Source organism: Chionomys nivalis, chromosome 15 (assembly GCF_950005125.1).
Source record: "Chionomys nivalis chromosome 15, mChiNiv1.1, whole genome shotgun sequence".
Taxonomy (NCBI): Eukaryota; Metazoa; Chordata; class Mammalia; order Rodentia; family Cricetidae; genus Chionomys; species Chionomys nivalis.
The window spans coordinates 69,772,927-69,786,459 of NC_080100.1; the positions used below are offsets into that span (position 1 = coordinate 69,772,927).

The 13,533-nt window shown below is 46.2% G+C and overlaps 1 protein-coding gene and 1 pseudogene across 1 annotated transcript in view; both read left to right on the forward strand.

The window, feature by feature from the left end:
- Nucleotides 1-666, forward strand: LOC130887267 (transcription initiation factor TFIID subunit 10-like; annotated as a pseudogene).
- A 373-nt stretch (nt 667-1,039) lies between these two features.
- The window catches only part of LOC130887265 (splicing factor U2AF 65 kDa subunit-like), a 37,258-nt gene continuing 24,764 nt past the window's right edge, over nt 1,040-13,533 (forward strand). The window contains exon 1 of the mRNA XM_057789581.1: nt 1,040-1,091. The gene's annotated coding sequence lies outside the window, so the exon portion shown is untranslated. The remainder of the gene's footprint in view (nt 1,092-13,533) is intronic.

Consider the following 13,533-nt stretch of genomic DNA (forward strand, 5'->3'; position numbering starts at 1 on the left):
ATGAGCTGCAGTGGCTTGGGTCCGGACCCCGAGGCGGCGCTGCTGGCCTGTGCTGCCTGAGTTTCGCATCCGGGTCCGACGCCTCAGGTGTCTGCTCCCGCCAAGCTGCCCACCAGCACAGCCTCGGAGAGCAAGGCCAGCCCGACGGGGACGGCAAGGGGACCCGGGGCTGGAGTTGCCACTCTGGCCGCCGGCCCCATAGCGGCGCCAGCCAGGGAGCCTGAGGAGCTGCGCCAGCCGGCCTTGGTGGCAGTGGGCTGCGCGGCTCCCCCTGAAGGGGCAATGTCTAAGGGGGTTTACGCCCTGCCGAGCACGCCCAACAGAGAAGTGAAGCCCATAGTGTCCAGCACGCCACCGGTGGACTTCTTGATGCAGCTGGAGGATTACACCCCTACGATCCCAGATGCAGTGACTGGTTATTACCTGAACCGTGCTGGCTTTGAAGCTTCAGACCCACGCATAATCCGGCTCATCTCACTAGCTGCCCAGAAATTCATCTCAGATATTGCTAATGATGCCCTACAGCACTGCAAAATGAAGGGCACAGCCTCTGGCAGCTCCCGGAGCAAGAGCAAGGACCGCAAGTACACCCTAACGATGGAGGACTTGACCCCAGCCCTCAGTGACCATGGCATCAATGTGAAGAAGCCGCACTACTTCACCTGAACCACCTAACCCAGGTGTATTTGTCTTTCCCTCTGTCCCCACAACAGCCTGTTTTCATAATAAACTTTATTGTGGAAAAACAGCAACAACAACAACAACTAACTTTACCTGGGACAGGTGGCAAGGTGAGGGGAGAGTTGGACAGGGCCCCACGTGGCCGCATAAGCATGTGGGAAGTTGACGAGTTCGAGCTGAAGCTCAACAAGAATAAATAAGAACGGGACAAGGAGAACCTGCATCGGAAGAGTAGCCGCAGCCACTCTAGAAGCTGGGACCTGAAGCACAGGAGCCGGAGCCGAGATCTGCACAACCGGGACCAGTGCAGGGTCTCATGAGTCAGACTAAGGCGAAGCAAACCTTTGACCAGAGGCGCTAAAGAGAGGCACTGTGGATTGATTCGTTCCCCTCGCCATGAGAAGAAGAAGGTGCATAAATACTGGGACGTGCCACCACCTGGCTTTGAGCACATCACCCCAATGCAGTACAAGGCCATGCAAGCTGTGGGTCAGATTCCAGCCACTGCCTTTCTTCCCACGGTGACTCCTGATGGTCTGGCTCTGACCCCAACGCCCGTGCCTGTTGTTGGCAGCCAGATGACCAGACAGGCCAGACGCCTCTACGTGGCAACATTCCATTTGGCAACACTGAAGAAGCCATGATGGACTTCTTCAATGCACAGATTCGCTTGGGGGGATTGACTCAGTCCCCTGGCAACCCAGTCTTGTCTTGATTTATCTGCACAGCCAAGAATTTTGCCTTTTTGGAGTTCTGCTCAGTGGATGAAACGACAGGCCATGGCCCTGGATGGCATCATCTTCCAGGGCCAGCCACTGAAGATTCGAAGGCCTCATGACTATCAGCCACTGCCTGGCATATCAGAGAACACCCATCTGCACTCTTTGCGTTAGAATCCATTTCGCCAGATTCGGGCAAGGGGCTCGAGGCTGAGGAAACACAGGCAGAGACAGACCAACACACAGACCTCCAATCGCTGGTACAAAAGCCCTTCTTTAATAGCACCATGGAGGCTTAAGGACCCTGCAGTCAATGGCCAACAGGTGAAAATCCCATCCTCTGATCCTCTAGGCAAACCACAGCTTTCAGTAACTTCAATTAGAAGGGTCTAGTGGGGAAGAGCAGCTGACGGCCGGTACTCAATTAGTCTCAAACATTCTTCCCATTTCCGCAGTGAGAGAAGTCCTCAGCAAGGTCAGCAGTCTCTCACTGAGCCCTACTCTTGAGACTTTTATCTACATAACAAGACAATCTACTTATTCTCCATGCTGCTCTGCGTATCTGCCACCCCTACTTTGTCTCTCACTCCAGGAAGCCTCGTGATGCTATCATTTCTGTTGCTCAGGATGGTACACTGGCCACAATGCTTGCACCCTTACGTTTTTCCCTATAGAACTCCCATTAGTCCATACATAATGAAAATTGATTTCCCCCATCAATCTGTTTTCAGATCAGTTTCACTTATACACTAGGCAAAGAATTTTGGAAAGTCAAGGGACGCAGCAAAGCCTTGGGCAGAATTTACTGTTGTCTGAGGCATAATTAAGGAACAGTAAAGAGGCCAGGCCTGCCTGGAGTAGACAGTAAGAGAGGCAAGAATCAGAGGCTGGGGACTGGAGAGATGACTCCATGGTTCAAAGCAGTTAGCTGCCCTTGCAGAGGAATCAGGTTCAATTTCCAGCATCCACATGGTGGGTCACAACCATGTGTATCTCCAGCTCCAGAAGATCTGATGCCCTCTCCTGGCCTCAGCAGGCACTGCATGCATGAGGTTCATAAATATACCTGTAGGCAAAGCCCTCATATACATGAATTAAAAATGAATAAGTAGGGGGCTGGAGAAATGGCTCAGAGGTTGGGAGCACTGACTGCTCTTCCATAGGTCCTGAGTTCGGTTCCCAGCAACCACATGGTGGCTCACAGCCATCTATGAGCTGTGCCCTCTTCTGGCATGTAAGCATACATGGAGGGAATGTTGTATACATAATGAATACATAAATCTTTAAAACAATAAATAAAAATAAATAAGTAGGGGCTGGAGAGAAGGCTCAGTAGTAGTTAGGAGCACTAACTGCTCTTCCAGAGAATCTGGGATTTCGTTCCCAGCACCCACATGGTGGCTCACAACTGTCTGTAAAATTCCAGTCCCAGGGGACCTGATGCCTTTTTCTGGCCTCCATGGGCAATCCTGTAGTTTATAGACATCCTCACACACAAACAAAAACAAAACAGAACATAAATATACCTAAAATAATCATAATACTGTTTTGTTTTCCTTTTTTGAGACAGGGTTTCTCTGTAGCTTTGGAGCCTATCCTAAAAACGAACTCTTGGAGATCAGGCTGGCCTCGAACTCATAGAGATCTGCCTGCCTCTGTCTCCCGAGTGCTGGGATTAAAGTGAAAGACCCCCATACTTGAAAAACCCCCATGCCCATGTTCTATGTTAAACTTTGCTGAAATTCAGTTGGGCCCCTCAGCTCAGCAGCCGATGCTAAAACTGGATATCTATGGGTTGCAGATTCACTGACTAGGTAAGAAGAGGGAATGCTCCACCCCCCCCCCCAAGGCAGTCTATCCAAATTGTCAAACTTGCTGCAGAGTGCTCTATCTAGCTTTGTGGATTTTGGGGACTATTCCACCCCCCACCCAAGACATCCTATCTAAATTGTCAACCTGCTACAGGGTGTTTTATCTGGCTTCATGGTTTTTTGGCGAAATTTGAGAATAGACACGGTGCCATCCCCAGGGTGATCTAAGCCCGCCAATTTGAAAATGCTGTTGCTAGACAAGCTTCTTATGTAACTCCTAAATCCTTATAAATACATGATGTGCCATCAGCCTGGCGTGCTCAGTAACTTAATTGTAACTTAGTTGCTGCAGCATCTCAGGCACCTGTGTAATCAAAAGACACCTCTTGCTGATTGCATCTGTTGGCCTGAATTATTGAGACTGGCAGATTTCTCCCACCACCCTTGAAAACGAGGACTGTTCATCTTCTAGGTTCCACCAAGATTTACCCCCTCCTCAATAATTCATATAACCATCAGGAGGTAAGCTGGCCGGCCGTTGTGTGTTTCTTTGTATGGTTGTCTCTCCGTTTGAAGTCGTTTGTATGTACAAACGCTCTGTAGGCTAAGCGAAGGATGGTGCTAACGGGTTCCGTACTCCTCACTAGCCACCTGGCAGATGTGCCAGGGATTCTGGGGCCCCTATTTTTGGGGGTCCAATTTGTATCTGAGGGTGATCAGGCCATCCTGTTGGAGGATCGGAGACACTTTGCCTCTGCGCCTCCATCTGAACTCTGCTTTATGCCAGTCTATTGCTGTGCAGCTTCTGGCCTGCTGTCTGTGCTGTCTTTGTTCACTTTGTTTTATGTTTCATGTTTTTAGTTTTATGTTATGTCTTTTTGCACTCGGGTTTAATTCTGATAACATGGGGCAATATGTAACCACCTCTCTGACTCTAACTCTTTTTTTAAAATATTTATTTATTTATTATGTATACAATATTCTGTCTGTGTGTATGCCTGCATGGCAGTGGAGGGCATCAGACCCCATTACAGATGGTTGTGAGCCACCATGTGGGTGCTGGAAATTGAACTCAGAACCTTTGGAAGAGCAGGCAATGCTCTTAACCTCTGAGCCATCTCTAAGCACTGAGCTATCTCTCCAGCTCTTCTGACTCTAACTCTTAACTTTAACGAAAATCTGCAGACCCAGCTGTGGTAATCTGAAAGAAATGCTGGCAGTCTGCCCCTTCCCATGCCTCTCTAGGCTGTGCCTTCCTGGGGCTGCGCCACTGAACCGCCCTGCTTGCAGTTGCTATTACTGGAGAGTGCAGGTCTCTGGGGCAGGGAGCAGGGCCCGCAGGAGCAATCTTTGCAACCAGGTTGGGCATGGCAGGCCACCCTGGTCACTGTAGGATTTGGGGGGCAGCCGTGGTCTTGCTGAGGGGACTCTCCCGGCAGCCATCACCATAGGTAAAAAAGCAGGCCCAGGGAGAATTCGCCACAAGCTCCAGCTATGTTGCCCAAGCTAGGAACCTCTGTGCACAGTCCCGGGCACCACGCTGTGGGGACTCTCAGAGCAGCTGCAGCCTCCCCTGTCACAAAGGGGCTCCAAGGCTAGGAGCCTCTGCTCCTGAGCTCAGCTGCCAACAATCCTTCCCACCTCTACTCACAGATAGCTCTCCCTGCTACTGAGTGGAGAGATAGCTCAGTGGTTAAGAGCACTGCCTGTAATGTGAGATGTCCTGGGCTTGATTCCCAGTGGAGACAGGGTGGCTCTTGGCTGTCTGTCCTGAGGTCCTGCACCCTCTCGTGGTATGAAAGAGATGAGCTTAGATCAAAATGGCTCTTTTGATTCTTTATAATGTTTATGGATATTTAAAAACATGATTTTCATTTATTATTGATATAAAAGAAAAACATTTGGGGTTCTCTTTAGTTTCTGTCTATGGTAAATTAATTCTGCTATGTAATATAGGCCGAACCAATACGGGGTCTCGCTATTGTGCAGCAAGTGCTCTTGACTGTGGTGTCATCACTCCAGGACAAAGGCAGAGCAAGCATCATGTCTGCAGAGTGCTTGGGTTATTGTCACCCGGCCTCTGAAAACGAAAACGGGGTGGCTGGTTCACAGAAGAGAAGACCAAAGCTTCAAGGGTATCAAGAAGAGATGCCCTTCCTGCTCACAGATGGGAGGAATGGTGAGGCATTCATAAGGCACAGCGAAGAAGTGAAGACATTGGAGGCCTTGAGCTCAGCCAGGGAGAGCAGAGATGATGGGGTCCCTTTGGAGGGCATTGTTTGACAGCACTGACTCAGATAACAGAGCACAAGGACTGGAGGGATGGCTCAGAGGTTAAGAGTGCTTGCTGTTCTTCCAAGGATGCAGGCTTGGTTCCCAGCACCCACATGGGAGCTTCTTGGGTACCTGCACCCATGTGCATATACCCACACATAGACACATAAATTAAAATAAACAATCAGTGGCTGGAGCTATTCCTCCATGATTTAGAGCACTGGCTGCTCTCCCAGAGAATTCAGGTTCAATTCCCAGAACCCACATGACAGTTCACAAGCATCTGCAACTTTAGTTACAGGGAAGCTGATTCTTTCTTCTGGCCTCTGAGGGCACCAGGAACTCATATGATGCACAGATATGCATGCATGCAAAACACCCGTGCATATTTAATAACAAAGCAACAACAACAAAATATAGCACTTGGGAGGCAGAGGCAGGTGGATCTCTGTGAATTCAAATTTGGTCTAAATAACAAATTCCAGGCAGGGCTACATAGTGAGTGAGATCCTGTTTCAAAGAAAGGAAGAAAGGAAGAGAGAAGGAGAGGAAAAAAGGGAGAGAAAGAGAGAGAAAGGAAGGAAGGAAGAAAGAAAGGAAGGAAGAAAGGAAGAAAGGGGGAGTGACAGAGAAAGGGAGCGAAGGAGGGAAGAAGGAAGGAAGGAAGGAAGGAAGGAAGGAAGGAAGGAAGGAAGGAAGGAAGGAAGGACAGAAGTTCTCAACAAGGGAGACTATTTTACCCAGCCTAAGGATTCTTGGCCATGTCTAGAGACTCTGTTGGCTGCCACAGCTGGAGGCTGGTTGCTATTGGCTTCTAGCAGACAGCACCCACAGATGAGCTAACTACTTTACAATGCTTGGGACAGCATTGCCTCTATATGGACCAAAGGTCACTCATCCTGAGATGTCAGCAGCTCTGCAGAGGCTGGAAAATCTGGGTCAGATCTCAGGCCATCTACACAGGGAAGTGAGTGACTTGGGTGCCTTCCACTCTGAGCTTTCCTGGGAGGCCTCTGTCATGGCTGCACTAGGACTGAGGGGGCTCAGCCTCTGCTGGAGGTCTGCAAGCATCTCAGAAGGTCCTGGCACCCAAGAGAATTGGACATCACCATGGACAGCCCAGGCCATTTAAGGTGAGCTTTACCTCCTCATTTCCCTGCAAGTGCCGTCCAGGATCATCGTCCACCTAAGAGTCATGTCTCACCATTCTGACTGTAAAGGTTGGTTAGAACCCCCATTTGGGTTGCCAGTGTCTGAGCTTGTTTCTTAGTGCTGACAGCAGCGAGTCATAAACCCTGCTTTGCCCCCCACTGCCATTGCTATGGCTAACATTTCTAAAGAAGACAGCTGCCCCAAGTCCTTTCGCATGGTGTTGTGGGGCCTTGTGCTGCAAGTACAGCAACCATTGTCATCTTTGTCAAGAGTAGGTGGGATTACTAGCAATGGACTCTCAAGACAAAAGCCACTGGATTCTCACCTAGGTCCCAGCCACTCGATTTTGTGCTTTCTAGCCACCTAAGAGACTTGGTGACGCTAGACGGCAGTGACACACACTTTCAATCCCAGTACTCGGGAGGCAGAGGCAGGTGGATCTCTGACTTCAAGGCTAGTACAGTCTACAGAGTGAGTTCCAGGACAGCCAAGGCTGGGATTTTTGTTTTATTTTCCAGACAGGATCTTACATAGCCCAGGTTAGTCTTTGTCTTGGTTTGGGTTTCTACTGCTGTGAAGAGACACCGTGATCATGGCAACGCTTATAAAGGAAAACATTTAATTGGTGTTGCTTACAGTTTCAGAGATTTAGTCCATTAACATCATGGTGAGAAGCATGGTGTGGTGCAGGCAGACCTGGTGCTGGAGAAGAAGCAGAAGAGTTCTACATCTTGATCCACTGGCAATGGCAAGTAACTGTCATATTGGGTGTGGCTTGAGCATATGGGAGGCCTCAAAGCCCACCTCTGCAGTGACACACCTACTCCAACAAGGCCACACCTCCTAATAGTACCCCTCCCTATGGGCCAAGCATTTAAAGACATGAGTTATGGGGGTCATACCTATTCAAGCCACCACAACCATGAACTGACTTTGTAGCAAGGATGACTTTGAACTTCTATCCTCCTTTCTCTATCTCCAATGTGCTAGGATTACAGGGCTGCACCAACATCCCTGTGTGGTGCTAGGGATCAAACCCAGAGATTCATTCTCTACCAAGTGTCCAGTATCGCTAATCCTGACCTAGTGTTTCGTCTGATCTGCTCTGATCTTCCCTGCATATTTCAGGGATCTCATGAAATGATTAGGATTTAAATATAATAGCTTTAAAACCCACCAAAAGTGAGTGGGGGGGGCTCCTTTGGGAAAACAATACCCACACTTCTGTTTCACTTTTTCCCTGAGTTGCTTTCTAATAATCCCTGTTCTTCAATCTGATAAAAACGTTCTATAATAAACTTCAAATCTGGGGGCTAGAGAGATGGCTCAGAGGTTAAGAGCACAGACTGCTCTTCTAGAGGTCCTGAGTTCAATTCCCAGCAACCACATGGTGGCTCACAGCTGTCTATAATGAGGTCTGGTGCCCTCTTCTGCTGTGCAAGCATACATGGAAGGAATGTTGTAAACATAATAAATAAATAAATCTTTAAAAAAAACAATAAACTTCAACTCTGCTTCATACTGATTTTTATGAAACTCTTTTCCGTGCCAAAGGATTTTCCTGTGTGGAGGTCTCTAGACTCTCTGGCCCAGAGGATTAAGGGAACTAACTCCTCAAGTGCCTGCAGACAAGGAACAGTGAGTGTCTGCACCCCTTTACCACTGATTACTTCATCTAGCCTGAGGCTGCAGAGTCTCTGCTGCTATTGTAACTACTCTCCTGAGAACGCTCTCTAGGATTACTGCAATAGCCATTAGGCTATGTTTCTACTTCTCTTTTAGGGCCCAAAAGGTTTTCAGAAAGCATGAATTGAATCTGCCCTCCTCTCTTCTGTAGTAGGGGCTGCGTGCCTCTTCCCACAGCCCGGCTCATGGTTGCCTGGCTAGCTTATGCCCCAAAATAATGACACACAAACTCTATTCATTTAAACACTGCCTGGCCCATTTCTATTCATGTATGTAGCACCCCAAGGTGTGCTTACCAGGAAGATTCTAGCCTACGTCCATCCTGGGTCAGAGCTTCATCGCATCTACCAGGGAGAGGGGAGCATGGCGTCTGCTCCAGAGAGCAGAGCTGTCGAGTCTGAGCTCACTTCCTCTTCCTCCAAGCATTCTGTTCTGTCTACTCCACCCACCTACATTTTAACCTATGAGGGCCAAGCAGTTTCTTTATTACTTAACCAATGAAATCAACAGATTGATATATGACACTCCCACATCACTTCCCCTTTTTCTGTTTAAACAAAAAAAGGAAGGCTTTAACTTTAACATAGCAAAATTACATATGACAAAACAGTTATATCTATTTTATCTTTTATCATAACAATGGAAAACTATAACTATCTATCTATTCTTCAAATCCATCAAAGACGCCAGAAGAATACAATATTACCTAAGCAAACAAAAAGTAAGCAATATTCAAAACTCTAGAAACGACAGAGACATCTCGCTGCCTGGACAGTCACCCAAAGTTTCTCTGTACCGTTGGGGCATCCATCTTCGGCCTACAGGCCCATCGTATCCAGAGACTTTTCCATGAAGCAGGAAATTTAAAGGCAGTTCAGTCACTATCTGCTAGGTCCTGCAGAATGTCTCACAGACTCTTTCATAAATCAGGAACCCCGAAAGATCATCTCACCTTTAGGCAAGTTCAGCAGTCCTCTCTCTGCGGGTTCTTTGTGTCCAGTTTATGCAATAGTCCAGGCAAGAACAGTTTCTTGCCCAGATGGCTATCAGACTCCATAAGGATCCTCTTCGATGCCATCTTCTTCTTGAAGTAGATTGGTGCTGCCAGGAGCAGAGTGTCTCATTGTCATGAAAAACCCTAAGTTATTAAAACATTTAAAATACCATATTCTCTAGCCTTTGAAAGATATGATGAATGCCTATCTGAAATATATGCATGCACATCTAGAAAATCTAACTAACATGACTACAAACTTGACTATTATTGATAATTATCCATTAACAACCTATAGACATTACATTTTTAAGTGAACTACACAATCACAATACCTTAATCAATATCAGAAATACATATACATATAATAAAATTGACCTTAAATTAATATCAGTAAACCAAGATTCATATCAATGCAAATTATTCACATCTATATCATCTCCCTCTTTAAATGTAAAAGAACATTTATAAACAATATATGGGAACATGGGCGCAGTTTTTTCTCTCCAAACTGCTTCCTGCTGAATGGGGGCGCTGTTATTCGGGTCTTTTATAGGATAACCTGTTGTCTGCTAGGTTCATCTCAGTTGGCAGTTGAGCGAAGCAATTTTTTAAGGGTGTTCACAGCAACCCTTCAGGAGGGCATGGTCTATCATACCATATTGTGATCAAAGAAGCAATCCACGGTGTCTCATCCTCTGTGAAAACAAAAGAAGAAACTCTTTTCCAAAGTATCATATCCTTAGATCCAAATTCTGAAGTCAAGGTATTTTGAAAATATCTATCTTGGATTAGTTCAGCAGCATTTATAAACAAATATCTTTTAGCATCTGTTGCTCCTTCCTCAGCATTAAAACAATTCAAAGAGAGCATAATAGCATACAGTATCAAGATTCTCTGTGTATTTTCCATCTTTGTGCAGCTTTATTTTAACTCTATTTTGTTTACTTTTACTTTTATTTTATATTTTCTGTATATCTTCGTCCTGGAATAACTCTTTAGACCAGGCTGTCCTTGAACTCACAGAGATCTGTCTGTCTCTGCCTCCCAGGCAGTGGGATTAAAGGCGTGTGCTACCACACCTTGAAGTCACAGAGGTCAATCTCCCTCTGCCTCCCAAGTGTTGGGATTAAAGGTGTGTACTACCACACCCAACTACTTCCTTATTTTTGTTTTTTTTTTTTTTACTTTTAAGAACTTTATCTTTCAGCCTCAATATATTTTTAAACACACTGTAAATCATTTAAAATTTTCTTTGTCTTTGAATCTCTCTTTACTGTATCTCTCTCTTTTTCTGACCACATGAGTCTTTAATTTACCAAGCAATATCAGTAGGACGAAAGCCGTGGCTTTGACGGCTGGATCAAGTCATTCCTTAGCTTTCCAGCCTCATTGCTGAGGTACCGGCTGTAGCCATGTTTATCACCACAACTCTGTGGCGTTTCAAGGTCTTTGCCAACAAGCAAACTGCAGCATTACATCCACAGACAACAATCAAGTCCTCTCTGTAGTCGGCCCTCCCGCCTCAAACAGTCAGAGTTTGCCCTGGCAGGATGGACCAGAATGCCAGCATTTTAAAACAGCACAACTTTTTTTTTTTTTTTTTTTTTTTTTTTTTTTTTTTTTTTTTTTTTTTTTTTTTTTTTGCTACGGCCGAAAACAAGCATTCAGTCAGCTTTTATCAATACCATTTAAGTGTTTCGTGGCAGGACCTCTTAATGAGCTGCAGGGTTTTGCAGCTGAAGCTGAGTCAGGAAGCCTCTCTTAGATGAGAGTGCTTGCTTGCCTCTAGCAGGCAGAGCAGACCCAAGAAATTGTTGCTACCAAGAAAACACACTTTATTCTTTCCCAAGCTTTCTCAGGCTTTCTGTAGATTCAGTGCCCCATGTCTGGGCGCCACTCTTCCAATGGCCCATGGTTCCCACCTCATCTTTAAGTCAGGAAAGGCCTTAGCAGTTAAGGCCAGGATTTCAGGATGTATAGCTCAGTAATAGGCCTCTCACCGACAAAATTTGGGGACCCGGGTTTCACTCCCAGCTCTGAACCAGGCAACCCAAAGCCAAAATATAAACAAACACCACAAATAAACAAACACAAAGGGTTCTGCGATCACCCTCAGGGGCCATGGATAATGTGACCTCTCTTCCTGATTGGTTTCTCCCTGATTTCATTTCTAACTCATCTAAAAAATGTTTTATGGCTTTGTAAGGATATTCATAATTTCTTTTCCTTTAAAAAGGAATGATGAGCTGGGTGGAGGTGGCACACGCCTCAAGGGTGGTGGGAGAAATCTGCCAGTCTCAATAATTCAGGCCAACAGATGCAATCAGCAAGAGGTGTCTTTATTGATTACACAGGTGCCTGAGGATGCTGCAGCAACTAAGTTACAATTAAGTTACTGAGCACGCCAGGCTGATGGCACATCATGTATTTATAAGGATTTAGGAGTTACATAAGAAGCTTGTCTAGCAACAGCATTTTCTTGGTTCTCAAATTGGCGGGCTTAGATCACCCTGGGGATGGCCCCGTGTCTATTCTCAAATTTCGCCAAAAAACCATGAAGCCAAACAAAACACCCTGTAGCAGGTTGACAATTTAGATAGGATGTCTTGGGTGGGGGGTGGAATAGTCCCCAAAATCCACAAAGCTAGATAGAGCACTCTGCAGCAAGTTTGACAATTTGGATAGACTGCCTTGGGGGGTGGAGCATTCCCTCTTCTTACCTAGTCAGTGAATCTGCAACCCATAGATATCCAGTTTTAGCATCGGCTGCTGAGCTGAGGGGCCCAACTGAATTTCAGCAAAGTTTAAAATAGAACATGGGCATGGGGGTTTTTCAAGTAAGGGGGTCTTTCACTTTAATCCCAGCACTCGGGAGGCAGAGGCAGGCAGATCTCTATGAGTTCGAGGCCAGCCTGATCTCCAAGAGTTCGTTTTGAGGATAGGCTCCAAAGCTACAGAGTAACCCTGTCTCAAAAAAGGAAAACAAAACAGTATTATGATTATTTTAGGTATATTTATGTTCTGTTTTGTTTTTGTTTGTGTGTGAGGATGTCTATAAACTACAGGATTGCCCATGGAGGCCAGAAAAAGGCATCAGGTCCCCTGAGACTGGAATTTTACAGACAGTTGTGAGCCACCATGTGGGTGCTGGGAACGAAATCCCAGATTCTCTGGAAGAGCAGTTAGTGCTCCTAACTACTACTGAGCCTTCTCTCCAGCCCCTACTTATTTATTTTTATTTATTGTTTTAAAGATTTATGTATTCATTATGTATACAACATTCCCTCCATGAATGCTTACATGCCAGAAGAGGGCACAGCTCATAGACGGCTGTGAGCCACCATGTGGTTGCTGGGAACCGAACTCAGGACCTATGGAAGAGCAGTCAGTGCTCCCAACCTCTGAGCCATTTCTCCAGCCCCCTACTTATTTATTTTTAATTCATGTATATGAGGGCTTTGCCTACAGGTATATTTATGAACCTCATGCATGCAGTGCCTGCTGAGGCCAGGAGAGGGCATCAGATCTTCTGGAGCTGGAGATACACATGGTTGTGACCCACCATGTGGATGCTGGAAACTGAACCTGATTCCTCTGCAAGGGCAGCTAACTGCTTTGAACCATGGAGTCATCTCTCCAGTCCCCAGCCTCTGATTCTTGCCTCTCTTACTGTCTACTCCAGGCAGGCCTGGCCTCTTTACTGTTCCTTAATTATGCCTCAGACAACAGTAAATTCTGCCCAAGGCTTTGCTGCGTCCCTTGACTTTCCAAAATTCTTTGCCTAGTGTATAAATGAAACTGATCTGAAAACAGATTGATGGGGGAAATCAATTTTCATTATGTATGGACTAATGGGAGTTCTATAGGGAAAAACATAAGGGTGCAAGCATTGTGGCCAGTGTACCATCCTGAGCAACAGAAATGATAGCATCACGAGGCTTCCTGGAGTGAGAGACAAAGTAGGGGCGGCAGATACACAGAGCAGCATGGAGAATAAGTAGATTGTCTTGTTATGTAGATAAAAGTCTCAAGAGTAGGGCTCAGTGAGAGACTGCTGACCTTGCTGAGGACTTCTCTCACTGAGGAAATGGGAAGAATGTTTGGGACTAATTGAGTCCCGGCCTTCAGCTGCTCTTCCCCTTCTAATTGAAGATACTGAAAGCTGTGCTTTGCCTAGAGGATCAGAGGATGGGATTTTCACCTGTTGGCCATT